The sequence below is a fragment of the Mustelus asterias genome, chromosome 19, assembly GCF_964213995.1.
Source record: "Mustelus asterias chromosome 19, sMusAst1.hap1.1, whole genome shotgun sequence".
Taxonomy (NCBI): domain Eukaryota; kingdom Metazoa; phylum Chordata; class Chondrichthyes; order Carcharhiniformes; family Triakidae; genus Mustelus; species Mustelus asterias.
The window spans coordinates 34,940,417-34,957,747 of record NC_135819.1 but is presented as its reverse complement, the minus strand read 5'-3'; the positions used below and the strand labels follow the sequence as shown (position 1 = coordinate 34,957,747).

At 45.5% G+C, this 17,331-nt stretch overlaps 1 protein-coding gene across 1 annotated transcript in view; it reads left to right on the top strand.

Annotated features, from left to right (window-relative positions):
* Positions 1–17,331, top strand: part of pde3a (phosphodiesterase 3A, cGMP-inhibited) — a 483,881-nt gene that overhangs the window by 321,268 nt on the left and 145,282 nt on the right. The gene's annotated exons all lie outside the window — the stretch shown is intronic.

The window sequence follows — 17,331 nt, the reverse complement described above, 5'->3', positions numbered from 1 at the left end:
AGCCTCCTTCTGCCCTGTATGGGATTCTATGATTTTAAGAGTAGGGGCGGTCACTCGGGGTGCGTCCAACAATACTTAGCCCTCAACCAACATCATTTTAAAAAAATAGTAGATTATCAGGCCGAGTTCTCAGTGTAGTTTGTGGGAGTCTGTGTGCAGGTTTGCTGCCTTTTTAGCTAGATTATAACCATAAATATTCTTCAAGAACACTTCATAGGTTGAAGTTGTGAAAGATGCTGTACAGATGCAAGTCTTTCGTTGTATAGCCAATGCAAGCAATGTGCGTTTAAACAAATAAGCTTTTAAAGTGAGCCAGTGCTATTTTCATTATTTATCAAATGCAAAGGTCCATTTACTTCATCTGCGCGTACTTAATTTATTTTCGCACACACATCAGCACCATCCGTTAAGTAAGCCCTGTGTAAATACGTTTAAAACCCATGATAATGTAACAGCTGTCAGCGATCTAATCAAGATATACCCAGTTCGACAGTGAGTGTGGTTATTATTGCAACATGTCTTTAAGGGATAGCAGCATGACATCACTATAAGGGAAGTGTGTCATGTGATCCAGTCTCAGTGTCACTTTGGCCTGTGAGCAGAGCACAGCACGCACAGCTCTGCTGTTGATGTCCTCTGCCTTTGTATGAATGTTCTTTTGTGCCTAGTCTAAATCAATGAATCCATAGCATCTTTATCCATTCCCTTATGGGTGATTGGTGTTTTTATATGAGAAAGACAGGTGGCAGCAAGATTAAATACAGGTACAACATGGTGAGCAGCCTCAGATAGCCCTACATGGCTTGAAACGAACCTTGACGTTTTGGTAAGACCGCATCAGAGAGTGTTGAAATCTCAATGCGGTGACTGCACAGAAAAGCTTTGAAGACAAAACCCTGAGTTAGCATTCAGATGGATCCCTCATAGCGATGGAATGTTTGTTGTGGCATAGCCCCTTTAAGGGAATGGGTCATGTGACCTAGGGTGCGGGTGAGCTGCTAGGATCCGCCCAGAGTGGGCAGTCAATATTTGGAATGAATAGATATAATAAAGAGCCGAGTTCTCTGATGCCTGACTGAGGAGCAGTTATTGGGGAGAACCTCAGTACAACAAAGATTTAACAGGTGAGATTGCAGCACATAGCCTGTGAATTCAGTGAGTGGGACAGTGCATCGAAAGGACCAGCTCAGACAGGACAGGTAAGTGACCAGGGTGTGGGCTGGATCAAGAGTGAGCGAGGGAGAGTCAAAAAAAACCACAACAAACAAAAGCATCATAAATTTGATTTGATTTTGATTTGATTTATTGTTGTCACATGTATTGGGATGCAGTGAAAAGTATTATTTCTTGTGCGCTATACAGACTAAGCATCAAGTACATAGAGAAGGAAAGAGGTGGGTGCAGAATGCAGTGTTACAGTCATAGCTGGGATATAGAGAAAGATCAACTTAATATAAGGCATGTCCATCAGGCGGGAGAAGGTTGCGATTATAATGGGTGGCTTTGGGCTTTGCTGAGCGATAAATTGAACAAAACAAGTTGGAGGGCCAAAGGAACATGTTTGAAATGTTCACTAAACTCCCCAGTCTGAGTTGGAGTACAGCTGACCTACTATCTGAATTCAAAATGTTTAAAGGGCAGACGGATCTATAGTTTATTGATCCAGGTGTATCTGAACCAGACAGGCAAGCCATAAAAATTTGCCTCACGATTGGGAATGATGGTCTGCACAGAATGGACATGTCAGAATGAACAGCAGAAGAGCTAAAGGATGCCCAAAAGATTTGGACAACATTGCAAGCTTACACTTCATTTCATGCAGTGAATTAGTTGCCTCTCGGTGAGAATCACTTGGAACAGAAGTAGGCCATTCAGTCTCCTGACTCTCTTCTATCATTCCATTAGATAATTGCTCATTTGACTGCCGATGATCCATGTGCCTTCCTATTTTTGATGGTAGAAAATCTACCAATTTTAGCTTGAAAAGCCCAATAATCCCCCAGCATCCATACCCTGAGGAAGGGACAGAGTTTGAGATTTCCATAATGCTTTGTTTGAAAAAGTGCTTCATCCTTGAACAACTCAGCACGATTAAGATTTAAGATTCTCAAAGTGCTTCCTGATTTCATTCCCAATTAAATGCTCCAGCTCAAATATGACCTCTTGTTCTCGATTGTCCCAGCAGAGGAAATGGTTTCCCTGTATTTACCCCATCAAATCCCTTTATTGTTTTAAATACCCTGATTAGACCATCCATCAAACTTCCAAACTCGAGTGAGAAGGTTATGTTGAAATTGTATAAAGTTTATTTTTTTTATTTATTATTGTTACAAGCAGACTTACATTAACTCTGCAATGAAGTTACTGTGAAAATCCCCTAGTCGCCACACTCCGGCGCCTGTTCGGGTACACTGAGGGAGAATTTAACACAGCTAATGCACCTAACCAGTACGTCTTTCGGACTGCGGGAGGAAACTGGAGCACCCGGAGGAAACCCACGCAGACACGGGTAGAATGTGCATACTCCGCACAGACAGTTACCCAAGCCGGGAATCGAACCCGGGTCCCAAATGCTATGAGCTTCTAACCATTGTGCCACCACGCTGCCCCAGTTGCTAGTTCGACCTTAAGTAGAGTATTGCATTCAGTTCTGGGTACTGGTTAGGAAGGGCTAGAGAGATGCAGAAAGGATTCACGAGAATGGTTCCAAGGATGAGGAATTTCACTAATGGAGATAGATTGGAGAAGCTGGGACTTTTTTCCTCGGAGAAAAGAAGTTTGAGAGAGGTATTGAAAATCACGAGGAGTCAGATTAGATAGGGAGCAGCTTCTCACTCGCAAAGGGATCGAGAATGAGAGGGCACAGAGGAAAAGTCATCAGCAAAAGAAGCAACAGCTCTTTCACACAGCGAGTGGTTAGGGCTGGGACTGCCTGCCTGAGAGTGTTGGTAGAGGCAGGTTCACTTGAAGCATTCAGAAGGCAATTAGACCATTATGAGAAAAGGAAGGATGTACAGAGTTACATGGTGAAGGCGAGGGAATGGGACTGTGTGAGTTGCTCATTTGAAGAGCTTGTGCAGACCTGATGGGCCAAATGGCCTCCTCTTGTACCATAACAATTGTGCGATTCAAGGGAATACAAGTCAAGTTGATGCAACCTGCCTCAATGCATCAATGTTTTAATGGCATTTTCACCTTTCTTTGGTTGAAGTAATGGTTCTGAGTTTTCAGTCTGACACTAGACCTATTACACCCCCCCCCCCCCCCCCCCCCGCAATATTCCCTGATTTTTCATGAAATCAAACAATGTTTTGGCCTTAGCTTTGACCTTATCCTTAAACTATGACCCTTAGTCCTGGACTCCCCCACCATTGGGAACATTCTTTCTGAATCTACCCTGTCTAATCCTGTTAGAATTGTATAGGTTTCTACGAGATAGAACATAGAACATAGAACAGTACAGCACAGAACAGGCCCTTCGGCCCACGATGTTGTGCCGAGCTTTAACTGAAACCAAGATCAAGCTATCCCACTCCCTATCATCCTGGTGTGCTCCATGTGCCTATCCAATAACCGCTTAAATGTTCCTAAAGTGTCTGACTCCACTATCACTGCAGGCAGTCCATTCCACACCCCAACCACTCTCTGCGTAAAGAACCTACCTCTGATATCCTTCCTATATCTCCCACCATGAACCCTATAGTTATGCCCCCTTGTAATAGCTCCATCCACCCGAGGAAATAGTCTTTGAACGTTCACTCTATCCCCTTCACCATTTTATAAACCTCTATTAAGTCTCCCCTCAGCCCCCTCCGCTCCAGAGAGAACAGCCCTAGCTCCCTCAACCTTTCCTCATAAGACCTACCCTCCAAACCAGGCAGCATCCTGGTAAATCTCCTCTGCACTCTTTCCAGCACTTCCACATCCTTCTTATAGTGAGGTGACCAGAACTGCACACAATATTCCAAATGTGGTCTCACCAAGGTCCTGTACAGTTGCAGCATAACCCCACGGCTCTTAAACTCCAACCCCCTGTTAATAAAAGCTAACACACTATAGGCCTTCTTCACAGCTCTATCCGCTTGAGTGGCAACCTTTAGAGACCTGTGGATATGGACCCCAAGATCTCTCTGTTCCTCCACAGTCTTCAGAACCCTACCTTTGACCCTGTAATCCACATTCAAATTAGTCCTACCAAAATGAATCACCTCACATTTATCAGGGTTAAACTCCATTTGCCATTGTTCAGCCCAGCTTTGCATCCTATCTATGTCTCTTTGCAGCCTACAACAGCCCTCCACCTCATCCACTACTCCACCAATCTTGGTGTCATCAGCAAATTTACTGATCCACCCTTCAGCCCCCTCCTCTAAGTCATTAATAAAAATCACAAATAGCAGAGGATCAAGCACTGATCCCTGCGGCACACCGCTAGCAACCTGCCTCCAGTCCGCAAATTTTCCATCCACCACCACCCTCTGTCTTCGATCAGACAGCCAACTTTCCCTCTATCCCACACCTCCTTACTTTCATCATAAGCCGACCATGGGGGACCTTATCAGACGCCTTACTAAAATCCATGTATATGACATCAACTGCCCTACCTTCATCTACACACTTAGTTACCTCCTCAAAAAGTTCAATCAAATTTGAATTTGAGAGATCTTCTCTCTCTCTTCTAAACTCCAGTGAATATAATCCTAACCGACTTAATCTCTCCTCATATGACAGACCTGCAATTCCAGGAATCAGCCTGGTAAACCTTCACTGTACTCCCTCTATAGCAAGGACATCCTTCCTCCGATAAGGACTGCGAGTGGGGAGTGGGGTGGTGGGGGATGGGGGGGGGGGGGGGGGCAGCGGTGGTGGTGTTCCGTAAATTGGGGCTGTGGGGCAGGGTGTGCTGGAGGCTGGGCTGGACATGGTTAGGGGGTCAGTGATTGGGCTGTGGGGGGTTTGGTTGGGACAGTGGGGATGGGGAATTGGTGTGGGGGGGGGCGGGGACTGGAGATCAGAGCCGGTCGGGAATGGTTGGGGGGAGCCAGCGTTCGGATTGTGGAGGACTGGCTTGTAGGGGTCGTGGGGCTGACCAGCGATTGAGTGGTGGCCAACAGTGCGGGGCCATTGCTCATGCGCAGATCTCGGCACTGACAGATTGGCGCACGCGCAGTGGCCCGCTCAGCGCTTTGCTGCCGACCTCCCAGGCGGGGATAGGCCCCCACTCACTGGAATCTGGAGTGATTCACGCTGGTGCACTCTGCAGTGCTCAGAGTGTGGGAGATTCAATTTAAAACGGCCACTGAAAAAACCAGCATGATTTACTCCGGTTTTCACGAGGTCTTTGGAAATAGAGTATGACCGGAAATGTCCGGCCATTCAATGGGCATTCCCCATTAACAGCAGCGGGACCAGAGGATCCCACCACAGATGAACGGGCAAGCCATCTTCCACCACTGAGAAAAATGCTGAGGGGAGGCCACAGAATCTGACATGAGGGCCTAACTCTCTTTGAACTGAGTGACCTGCTAGGCCATTCCAGAGTCAAACTGATTGCTGTGAGGTTGGAGTTACGTTTAGGCCAGACCTGATGGCAGATTTCCTTCCAGATGTTTTTAAAGAACAACAATCGATGAAAGTCTTGGTCACTAACACCAAAATGATTTTATACATTCCATGGTGGCACAGTGGTTTAGCACTCCTGCCTCTCAGTGCCAGGGATCCGGGTTCAATTCTGGCCTCGGGTCGCTGTCCGTGTGGAGTTTTTTGCATTCTCCTTGGGTCTGCGTGGGTTTCCTCCAGGTGCTTTGGTTTCCTCCCACAGTCCAAGGATGTGTGGGTTAGGTTGATAGGCCATGCTAAATTGACCTTAGTGTCAGGGGGATTGGCAGGATAAATGTGTGGGGTTGCGGGAGTAGGGCCTTGGTGGGATTGTGGTCAGCGCAGATTCGAGGGGTCAAATGGCCTCCTTTTGCACTGTAGGGATTCTATGGTCTATTAGTTGAATTTAAATTCCACCAGCTGCCATGGTGGGATTTGAACCCAGGTCCCCAGAGTATTAGTCTAGAGCTTCCAGATTACTGGTCCCATCACCACTGTGCCACTATCTCTCCACACTAAAGCATGGAAGTTATGATGAACCTTTATACGTTCCACCTCAACTGGGGTACTGTGCCCCAATTCTGACACCACAGGTTAGGGAAGATCCGAAGGCTTCAGAGAGGGTGCAGAAAAGATTTACAAAAATAGTTCCAGGGATGAAGGACTTGGGTATTGTGAACAGATTGAAGAAGCTGAGGTTATTTTCCCTAGAGAAGGTTGACGTGATTTGATAGAGGTATTCAAAATCATGAGGGGTCTAGACAAACCAAATAGGGAAAAAATTGTTCCCATTGGTCGAAGAATTGAGAAGTAGAGGTCACCAATTTAAGATAAGAACCAACTGCAACATAAGAGGAAAAAAAGGGTTTTTTTTCCTTACGCAGTAAGTGGTTAGGCCCTGGCATGCACTGCCTGAGAGTGCGGTAGAGGCAGATTCAATTAGGGCTTTCAAAAGGAACTCTCAGAAGCAGCTAAACAGAAAAATCATTTACAGAATTCTGGGGAAAGAGTGGGAAGTGGAAAGGAAGTAGTTGAGTTACTCTTGAAGTGAGGTGGCACAGTGGTTAGCACTGCTGCGTCACAGCGCCGGGGACCCAGGTTCAATTCCGGTCTTGGGTGACTGACTGTGAGCAGTTTGCATTTTCTCCCCGTGTTTGCTGTGGTTTCCTCCCAGACTCCAAATGTGTGCGGGTTAGGTGGATTGGCCATGTTAAATTGCCCCTTCGTGTCTCAAGATGTATAGGTTGTGCAAGTCCACAGATCCTTGAAGGTGACGTCACAGGTGGAGAAGGTAGTGAATAAGGCATATGGCATACTTGCCTTTATAGGACAGGGCATAGAGTGTAAAAGTTGGGGTCTGATGTTGCAGATGTATAGAACGTTGGTTCGGCCGCATTTGGAATACTGCGTCCAGTTCTGGTCGCCACACTACCGGAAGGACGTGGAGGCTTTAGAGAGAGTGCAGAGGAGGTTTACCAGGATGTTGCCTGGTATGGAAGGGCTTAGTTATGAGGGGAGATTGGGTAAACTGGGGTTGTTCTCACTGGAAAGACGGAGGATGAGGGGTGACCTAATAGAGGTGTATAAAATTATGGAAGGCATAGATAGGGTGAACGGTGGGAAGCTTTTTCCCAGATCGGTGGTGACGTTCACGAGGGGTCATAGGTTCAAGGTGGGGGGGGGGGGAGGTTTAACACGGATATCAGAAGGACGTATTTTACACAGAGGGTGGTGGGGGCCTGGAATGCGCTGGCGGGCAAGGTGGTGGAGGCGGACACACTGGGAACGTTTAAGACTTATCTAGATAGCCACATGAACGGAGTGGGAATGGAGGGATACAAAAGAATGGTCTAGTTTGGACCAGGGAGCGGCGTGGGCTTGGAGGGCCGAAGGGCCTGTTCCTGTGCTGTATTGTTCTTTGTTCTTTGTTTGTTAGATGGATTAGCCATGATAAATGCATGGGGCTATGGGGATAGGGCGGGAGCGGTGGGCCTGGGTAAGATGCTCTTTCGGAGAGTTGGTGCAGATTTGATGGGCCCAAAGGCCTCCTCCTGCACTGTAGGGGCTCTATGATGGGCCAAGTGGCTCCCTTGTGTAGCTGTTGTATGATTTTCTATTGTGTGAGCCTTGAAAGCCAACAAATAACTGCGGGAGAGGCTAAGAGGTAAAAGAAAGCAAAAGCAGGTCAGAGAATCTAATAAAATGCCAGCAAGCAGACAATGGCTGTGCAATTTGTTAATGAAGACAATTACGTTGAGACACATTTTATTTTAAAAAGCTGCAAATCTTTGTCTTTTTTGTCACATGGCAGAGTATGATATTTGTATGATGTATTAAACAGACAGCGCCTTGCAAACGAACTATTACCTGGTGAAGTTTCTACATACATATGAGAAGTGGAAGTGTAGCAGGGAGCTGTGCAAATGAACATGGCTGAAGACTGTGTGTGAAACTGTGTTTACACAGGCTCTGACTGATGGAGATAAATTGCCCTAATGTTACTGCTTTTTTGGCGGTGGTGTGTCAGGACTGGTAGATGATTACCAGCTCCTTCTAGCAGACCACTAATGGCCTCACGACCTTCCTTTTCTTCACTTAATGGCTGAGGTGAAACCCGAAGAAATGTAATGGAAATGGGGGCTGACGGGTTCACTTTTAATTTGACCTGCCTGCTTCGGCCTATTAAATAACAAACAATGGGTTGTCATGAAGTGTTTTGTAGTTGAGCGACGTTCTGATGTAGCGCCCAAGTCAGCTGGACGGAAGCTTTTCAAATGGAAATGTCATTTAAATTTCCAGCATGCTGCCAGACCTGCTGAGATTTTCCAGCATTTTCTCTTTTGGTTTCAGATTCCAGCACCCCCACAGCAATTTGCTTTTATGTCTTTTAAATCCTTTGGTTTTGAGCATGAATTATTCCTGACGACAGTGGGATTTATCCAGCGAGTCACTGGACTATTCAAGTGAGGCGAGGGTTCCAGTTTAGATCCCAAAGCTGTGCTGAGTGACAGAGGCATTGGGAGGATTCCTTTCTTGGGGAGGAGTGGGGGGCAGTTGTCGACATTTTTCTAAATAATGTAAGATGAGGGACCTCAAATCCACTGGGTATGGGATAGCTTCATAATGATGCACTTTTGCTGATGGCTCCAAGAGACCAATCCATTTAAGGGATAAACCCTTTAGGACTGAGATGAGGAGAAACTTCTTCACCCAGAGGGTGGTGAATGTGTGGAATTCACTACCACAGAAAGTAGTTGAGGCCAAAATGTTGTGTGATTTCAAGAAGGAATTAGATGTAGCTCTTGAGGCTAAAGGGATCAAAGGATATTGTGGAGGGAGGGTGGGGGGGGGGGTGGTGGGATTAGGATATTGAAGTTGGTGATCAGCCATGATCATAATGAATGGCAGAGCAGGCTCAAAGGGCTGAATGACCTACTCCTGCTTCTACTTTCTATGTTTCTATGAGTACACCTCCTGTTGCATGTGGAGGTGTTATCAGGGTTTAAGGAATAAGGGTTATGGTCACTTTTTATGGGTAACTGGAGCTGAGTCCACGAAAAGATCAGCCATGATCTTATTGATGGTGGAACAGGCTCGAGGGGCCAGATGGCCTACTCCTGTTTTAGTTCTTAAGTTCGATGGTTTTCAGTGTTGGCACTTGTTGCAAAGCTGCTGTAGACACTGACTGGCATGGTGGCACATGCCAACGCACAGGTGATGTAGCCATTTTCTTCTATCCATAAGAAATAGGAACAGGAGTAGGCCATTCAGCCCGTCAAGCCTGCTCCATCATTCAATAAGATCATGGTTGACCAAACACCCACTAAGTCCACTTTCCAGCCTTATATCCATAACTCTTCATTCTCCTACTGATTATAAACCTATCGATCTTAAACCTTGAAAATGTTCAAGGACTCCACCGCTTCATGGGGTACAGAATTTCAAAGATTCACCACTCAGAGAGAATTCTTCCGTCTTAAGTGAGTACTTCCTTATTCTCCAGCTCTGCTTCCTGATCCTACACTGTTGGCGGGAAGTGTCTCGCAGGCGTGACAATCCGTGTTCAGGCTCTTCCTTGTAGGCAGAGGGTAATTTTTGACCAGTTGGGTTTTCCAGCCTCTAGAATTGTTCTGGAGTACCCGGGAATCTAGCACACTGCTAGAAGCAACCCATGAGTAACGAATCATAGAGAATGAAACAAAATTTGTATTTTTCTCTTTCTTTGAATACCTTCTTTCCTTTATGATGAAAGTACTGGCGAGGAGGGAAAACAGGTGCTTGTATCGTGGTCACGATTAGCCCTTTACATTGGAGTGTGTTTGTTTTCTAATTGATGTGGGGGAGGCGGTTGTAGTATAAGGATCCTGCACATACAGGGTTAATGTTAATGTGAGACTGAGCGTAGTATCGTGAACACAAAAAGGCATATGGCCCAGAGCCCAGGTGGTGTTTATCAGAGACTGATAAAGCTCTTTGACTGACAGGAACATGGTGCAGGCTTTCTACTGGTTCATAAGGCTCGCAATTAACCTACTGAAGTCCATGAAGATTTCTTTAACCAATTCGTAACCATTGCATAACCAATACTCTCCCAGCAGCAGTGCGCCGGGTGGATCGGCGGGATATTGGGGTGGGCGAGTTTGAGGTGAAGGGTCAATCGTAGAATCTCTACAGTGCAGAAGGAGGCCATTTGGCCCATCGAGCCTGCAGCAACAACAAACCCACCCAGGCCCTAACCTCATAACCCCACACATTTACCCTGCCACTCCCCCTGACAAGGGGTAATTTAGCATGGCCAATCCACTTAACTTGCACATCTTTTAGAGGAAACCAGAGAACCCAGAGGAAACCCACGCAGACATGGGGAGAATGTGCAAACTCCACACAGACAGTCACCCAAGGCCAGAATCAACCGCGGGTCCCTGGCGCTGTGAGGCAGCAGTGCTAACCACTGTGCCACCATGCTGTCCATAAACCTCCAGGTTTACACCCAACTAGTGTTGGCAACTCTGTTGGGAGACCAAACACAGCTGCTCAAAACGTTTTCTCTTTCAAATAGTTATCTCATACGATAGTTCAAATAAAAGCAATGCAACTTCCAATTATTTAACAATTCAAATGAAGCAAAAAAAACTCTTATCCATCTCTGAAAGAGCAAACGTCAGTTATATGGTGCTTCTCCATCAAGAACTATTCACTGCAATATCCCAAGGAACAGATAGATTTGCAAGTTTTAATGAATTGATTGGCATCAATATAAAATGAAGAATAAAACTCTAAAGTGGATGCAGCAACAGAGAGCCCTGGGTCTCCTGCAAAACTTGCTGAAGGTGGCAGGGCAGATGGAAAAAGTCACTCAAAGGCAAATGGGGTCCTTTTCATAAATTTTACTCCAGTCTTAAAGTTACAAAGCCAATGCTCAGAGTGGACCGGGCAAACCCAAGCCCATTCCTTGCTTGCTCCAAAATCCAATTCAAGGTCCCCATCAGAAAGACAAACAAGATCCAAGCTGACAAGATGAGGTGTTGCACCCCATCTTGGGCTTGATTTTAGCCAAAAGGCCGAGAAACGATACCGATGGGATCTATAAATCGAGGCACTTTCCCCACTGAGAGCCTCAGGTTTACTGGGTATTGACAGCCAGTTTTAAGTGCAATGCTCAGTTAGAACTCAATGGGCGGCAAGGTGGCACAGCGGTTAACACTGCTGCCTCACAGCACCAGGAACCTGGGTTCAATTCCCTCTTGGGTCACTGTCTGTGCGGAGTCTGCATGTTCTCCTTGTGTCTGCGTGGGTTTCCTCCGGGTGCTCCGGTTTCCTCCCACAGTCTGAATGGCGTGCTGGTTAGATGCATTGACCATGCTAAAATCTTCCTCCGTGAACCTGAACGTGTGGCGAGACTAGGGGATTTTCATAGTAACTTTATTGTTAATGCAAGCCTACTTGTGACACTAATAAATAAACTTAAGCCTGGTAACCTTAATTCTGCAAATATGCTAACTAATTTTAAAGAGGGGTTTAAATCTATAAGAGCAATATTGCTTGATTGGAACTTGGAGCAATAGGGTAGCAGTTAAGAAGTGTGCCTTGTCACGTTTAAGTATTGTTTAATTGTTAAAAATTAAGCTAATTCATTTGTTACAATTAAACTGTTTTTAATAAAGTTTGATTTGGTAAAAGCTCTCTAGTTTGTCAGTAGAATCGCGCCTGGAGTGAAACATCCAATCCTCACACTGGTGCCAAAATAGAAAATTGTTGGGGTCGAGTCCGGTCGGGGTTTCTGGTCTGGCATCCTAATAATTAGCATGTTGCTGTGTGTGGGATCGTGCTGTGCACAAATTGACTTTCGTGTTTACCAAATTATGACATTACCACCCTGCATTTCAAAAGTATTGGCTGCGAAGTGCTCCGGCATGTCTTGAGACCATGAAAGGTGCTATATAAATGCGAATCACTTGTGTGTGGAAGGCACGATGTAAACATGGAGAAAATAGCCTTTCCTCACATGAGAAAGACTGAGCAATACTTCAAGTAAGTAACAAACAGTTTTATAGATTCCACACTGTCCAGGGGCCACGCGCTTATACATAGCGGCAGGATAGAAACTCTACACTGCAGTGTCATCCCTCAATCATCACAAAGTAGCAAGTGGGAGAAAATAACAGATTAAACAAATCTCTCAGGAATGGTGTGTGTCTTGTTGAGAGGCTTGACGATTATATGACACCTGAAGGCTCATTTCTGTCGCAGGCCCATCCAAATGCAGTGGGGGGAATGTGCAATGGGTGACGCAATGGACAGCTGCAGATTAGTGGGACTTAGAGGCTTGGTGTTGGGTACTTGCCGTTCCAGTCCAAAACAATGAAGAATGTTGTATCGGGAAAGGAGGGGAAAATGGTGCTGTAGTAAATGCAGTCATTGGCGACCACCAGTTAGCGAACAAACCATAACTGTTTACTTCAGGGAGGTGGTGGTGTAGTGGTATTGTCACTGGACTAGTGATCCAGGGCAATGCTCTGGGGACCCGGGTTCAAATCCCACTGTGGAAGATGGTGAAATTTGAATTCAACAAAAATCTGGAATTAAAGATCTACTGGTGACCATGAAAACATTGTCAGAAAAAACATCTGGTTCACTAATGTCCTTTCGGGGAGGAAATCTGTCGTCCTTACCTGGTCTGGCTTGCATGTGATTCCAGACCCACAACAATGTGGCTGGTTCTTCAGGGATGTCAGGGATGGGCAATAAATGCTGGCCCTGCCAGCGATGCCCACAATCTGTGAACGAATAAAAAAAAATTACTGTTTGCACTTTTTACAGAGCACTATAATAGAAGTCTTCACTCCACAGTACCAGGGTCACTGGCTGTAAACGCCCGTGCTCAACAGCAAGGACCCCACCCTCATTTCCCATTGGGCAATTGGGTCACTGTAATACAGTTTCACAGTAATTGAATCGTGAATGTAGCAGAGACATTTTGGCATTCTATTGCATTTATGAGTATTTTATTTTATGAGGAGTTAGTAGAATGCATGATAAGTGGATTGCCCACAAGTGGTATTTGTTAATGTCTTGTTAATTACATTTTGAAGGTTTGTTAATGTAAATGACATTAAGAAAAACAAGTGGTGGGTATTAATGTCTGTGCGCATGTATAAATAGGGGACATTTTGAAGCCAATGGGCAGCACAGTGGTTAGCACTGCTGCCTCTCAATGCCAGGGACCCAGGTTCGATTCCCGGCTTGGGTCACTGTCTGTTTGGAGTTTGCACATTCCCCCCGTGTCTGCGTGCATTTCCTCCGGGTGCTCCGGTTTCCTCCCACAGTCCAAAAGACTGTGCATTGGCCACACTAAATTCTCTCTGTGTACCCGAACAGGTGCTGGAGTGTGGCGACTCGGGCGATTTTCACAGTAACTCCATTGCAGTGTTAATGTAAGCCTACTTGTGACACTAATAAGTAAACTTAAAAAAAAGCAGTTGGTCAAATTGTTAGCCTTGGCTTAGTTGACAGCATTTGCGCCTTTGAGTCAGGAGGCAAAGGGTTCGAGTCCTACAACAACCTCTCAAACATTTAATCCAGGTTGGCACTTTAGTGCAGCACTGAGAAAAGGAGGGTATTAGATATTTTGTATTTATAAATATATCTGAGGTCATTGTTCATGCTTTATATATGATATGATTACTGTTAATGATCAGCTGATTCAGTACTTGGTGTTCGCACATAATGTGCACATGAGATCATGAACAAGTGCTTATGTAAGTCATCCAGTAACCTGCAGTTTAATTTGTGGAATTTCTGTGTCCAATTCAATTAAGCAGGCAGGATTGGGTACGTGGAAGAGATCACTCAACAAATTATCTCATCCAGGGCAGTTCAGATGATACTCACTTGACTGTGATTTGAATCTCCAGATGAGACCAAGTCTTTGATGTCCGTCCCATGTGCCTTTCATTTTGACAAAATGGAATTAGCCTGAAGATTCATCATGCCATTCGCTGCTGTGCTCTTTCCATAGCTGTGAGTTTGAGTACAGGAGTGTCCCAGAATCTGATGGGTATCCTCATCAATAAAGTAAAGAAGATCATCATTTTTTCCCATCAATTTGTACATTTTTAGGTTATCAGTTTATAAGTTCATAAGATATAGGAGCAGAATTAGGCCATTTGGCCCATCGAGTCCGCTCCACCATTTGATCGTGGCTGATATGCTCCTCATCCCCATTTTCCTGCCTTCTCCCCATGACCCTTCAACCCATCACCAATTAGAAATCTGTCTAACTCCTCCTTAAATTTACTCACTGTCCCAGTATCCACCGCACTTTGGGGTAGCGAATTCCACAGATTCACAACCCTTTGGGAGAAATAGTTTCTCCTCAACTCTGTTTTAAATTTGCTGCCCCTTATCCAAAGACTATGACCTCCCGTCCTAGAATGCCCCACAAGAGGAAGCATCCGCTCCACGTCTGCTTTATCCATACCTTTTATCATCTTGTAAACCTCAATTTGATCACCCCTCATTCTTCTAATTTCCAGAGAGTATAGGCCTAAACTGTTCAATCGTTCTTCATACGACAGACCCCCTCATCTCTGGAATCAGTTTACTGGATTTTTCCTTAAAATGGAATTGATACAATTAACTGCATCATCTTGACCCAGTGCTGTAATTTCTATAAAATATGGCAACAGAAGTAAGTCATCCCCACAATCATACACTGCCATTTAATCAGGTAATGGCTTTACCTGACAAAAATCTTTCATCATAGGATCCCGACGGTACAGGAGGAGGCCGTTTGGCCCATCGAGCCTGCACCGACAACAATCCCACCCAGGCCTCTATTCCCGTAACCCCACACATTTACCCTACTAATCGCCCTGACACTAAGGGACAATTTTAGCAAGGCTAATCCACCTAACCTGCAGATCTTTTGGAGCGTGGGAGGAAACTGGAGCCCCGGAGGAAACCCACACAAACACGGAGAGAATGCGCAAACTCCACACACACAGTCATCCAAGGCTGGAATTGAACCTGGGTCCCTGGCGCTCTGAAAAAGCAGTGCTAACCATTGTGCTACTGTGCCATCCCTCAAGCTGCTTCACACCCAGGCATCACCTGCCCAAAGTGGATGCCAAACCAAAGAAGATATCAGAAGGGGGTGGTGACCAATACCTGATCAAAGAAATGAGGTTTAAGGAGTTGTTGAAGGGGGAGGTGGAGAGATGAAGAGTTCAGGAGAGAGGACCAATATTGGAGACAGGACAGTTGATTGCGTCTATTACAGTGAAAAGAGGAGAGGTGATGGGATTGGTGGGGGTAGCGGAGGTATGGGGAATGGGTGGTGGTATTGGGGGAGGGGTGGTGGGATGAGGAGGTAGGGAAGGTAGTGGGGTTGATTGATAAGGGGTGTGATGGGACAGGGTCTTGCACCCATCCCAACTTACAGAGTAGGGGCCTGTTTCTGGCTGGTCATTTCTATGTGATCAAAGTTGACAGTGAACCATCTGGTAAGGAAGCAACAATTGGCGGTCGTACATTTGGTAGGAAGGTCGGTTATGACTGGAAGGTGCAAGTCTCGGTTGGGTAGAGAACAAAGGGATCTCCGAGTACACATACATTACATCAATCACAAAGTTACAGTACAGGCAAAGCAAGGTCATATTAAAAAAAGAATGAAGCACAAGGCCCTATTTCGAAAGCGATAGAATTTAAAAATAGGAAGGTTATGCTAAACCTGTAATGAACCTTAGTACTCTAAATGTGGCCTAACTATGTGCAGTTCTGGTCGCCCCTCTCTCCAACTTTTTCAGATGCATCATAGAAAGCTTGGTATGGCTCCTGCTCTGCCCAAGACTGCAAGAAACTACAAAAGGTAATGAATGTAGCCCAATCCATCACGCAAACCAGCCTCCCATCCATTGACTCTGTCTACACTTCCTGCTGCCTCGGAGAAGCAGCCAGCATAATGAAGGACCCCACGCACCCCGCACATTCTCTCTTCCACCTTCTTCTGTCGGGAAAAAGATACAAAAGTCTGAGGTCACGTACCAACCAACTCAAGAACAGCTTCTTCCCTGCTACTTTTGAATGGACTTGCCTTGCATGAAGTTGGTCTTTCTCTACACCCTTGTAGTGACTGTAACACTACATTCTGCACCCTCTCGTTTCCTTCTCTATGAATGGTATGCTTTGTCTGTATAGCACGCAAGAAACAATACTTTTCACTGTGACAATAATAAACCAAATCAAAATAAAAAGGATTTAGAGGTGTCAGGGAGGGTGTAGAGAAGATGTACTGTGTGTAGATACATATAAAAGGAAAGGTTGACAAGATGAATCTATTGAAAAAAGACTGAGGGGGTGACCTACTGAGGTCTTTAACTCTATGAAAGTGCATTGGAGAATATACAGAGAGAATGTGTCTTCTTAAGGCCACCAACATGCGATAATTACCAAAAATATTCCGTAAAGAATTCAGAAGAAAATTCTTGATCCAGAGAGTGATGACAGCATGGAACTCATGGGCTGGAATTCTCCAGCTGTTCACGCCAGCAGGATTCCCTTGTCCCACTGGAGACACACCCCCTGCCGCTGGTTACCTGGCAGCCTGGGGTGGTTTCAATTTAAGTTCCCATTGACGATGATGAGACCAGAGGATCCCGTCACCAGCGAACGGCACGCTGCATCCCACCACTGAGAAAAAAGCTGAGGGAAGAGAATCTCGCTCACTGTCAGAGGGAGTGAAATCAGCAACATTGATGCATTCAAGCTGCACAAGCGAAGGAAGGGAATAAAGAGTTAGGATTATCGATTTAGATGAGGAAAGATGGCAGGAGGCGCCAGTGGAGCATAAGCACCAGCTTGGAATGGTTGGACCGAATGGCCTTTTCGGTGCCATTTATCCTATGTGGATAGGGTTTAGAACCGTCAAAACAAAAGTGAAGCTTGGAGCATAAACACTGTCCCTGTTCACTTCAATGGGAGGTATTTCTCAGCTAAATCCTACCCCCAGGTAACACCATCGGAAGGCATGGCTTTAGTTTCCACATGTACACTGATGACACCCAGCTCTGTCTCTCTACCATCTCTTTCACCCTCCATTCTTGCCAAGTTATCATCTTTGATTTGATTTATTATTGTCACATGTATTAGTATACAGTGAAAATTATTGTTTCTTGCGCGCTATACAGACAAAGCATACCGTACATAGAGAAGGAAAGGGTGCAGAATGTAGTG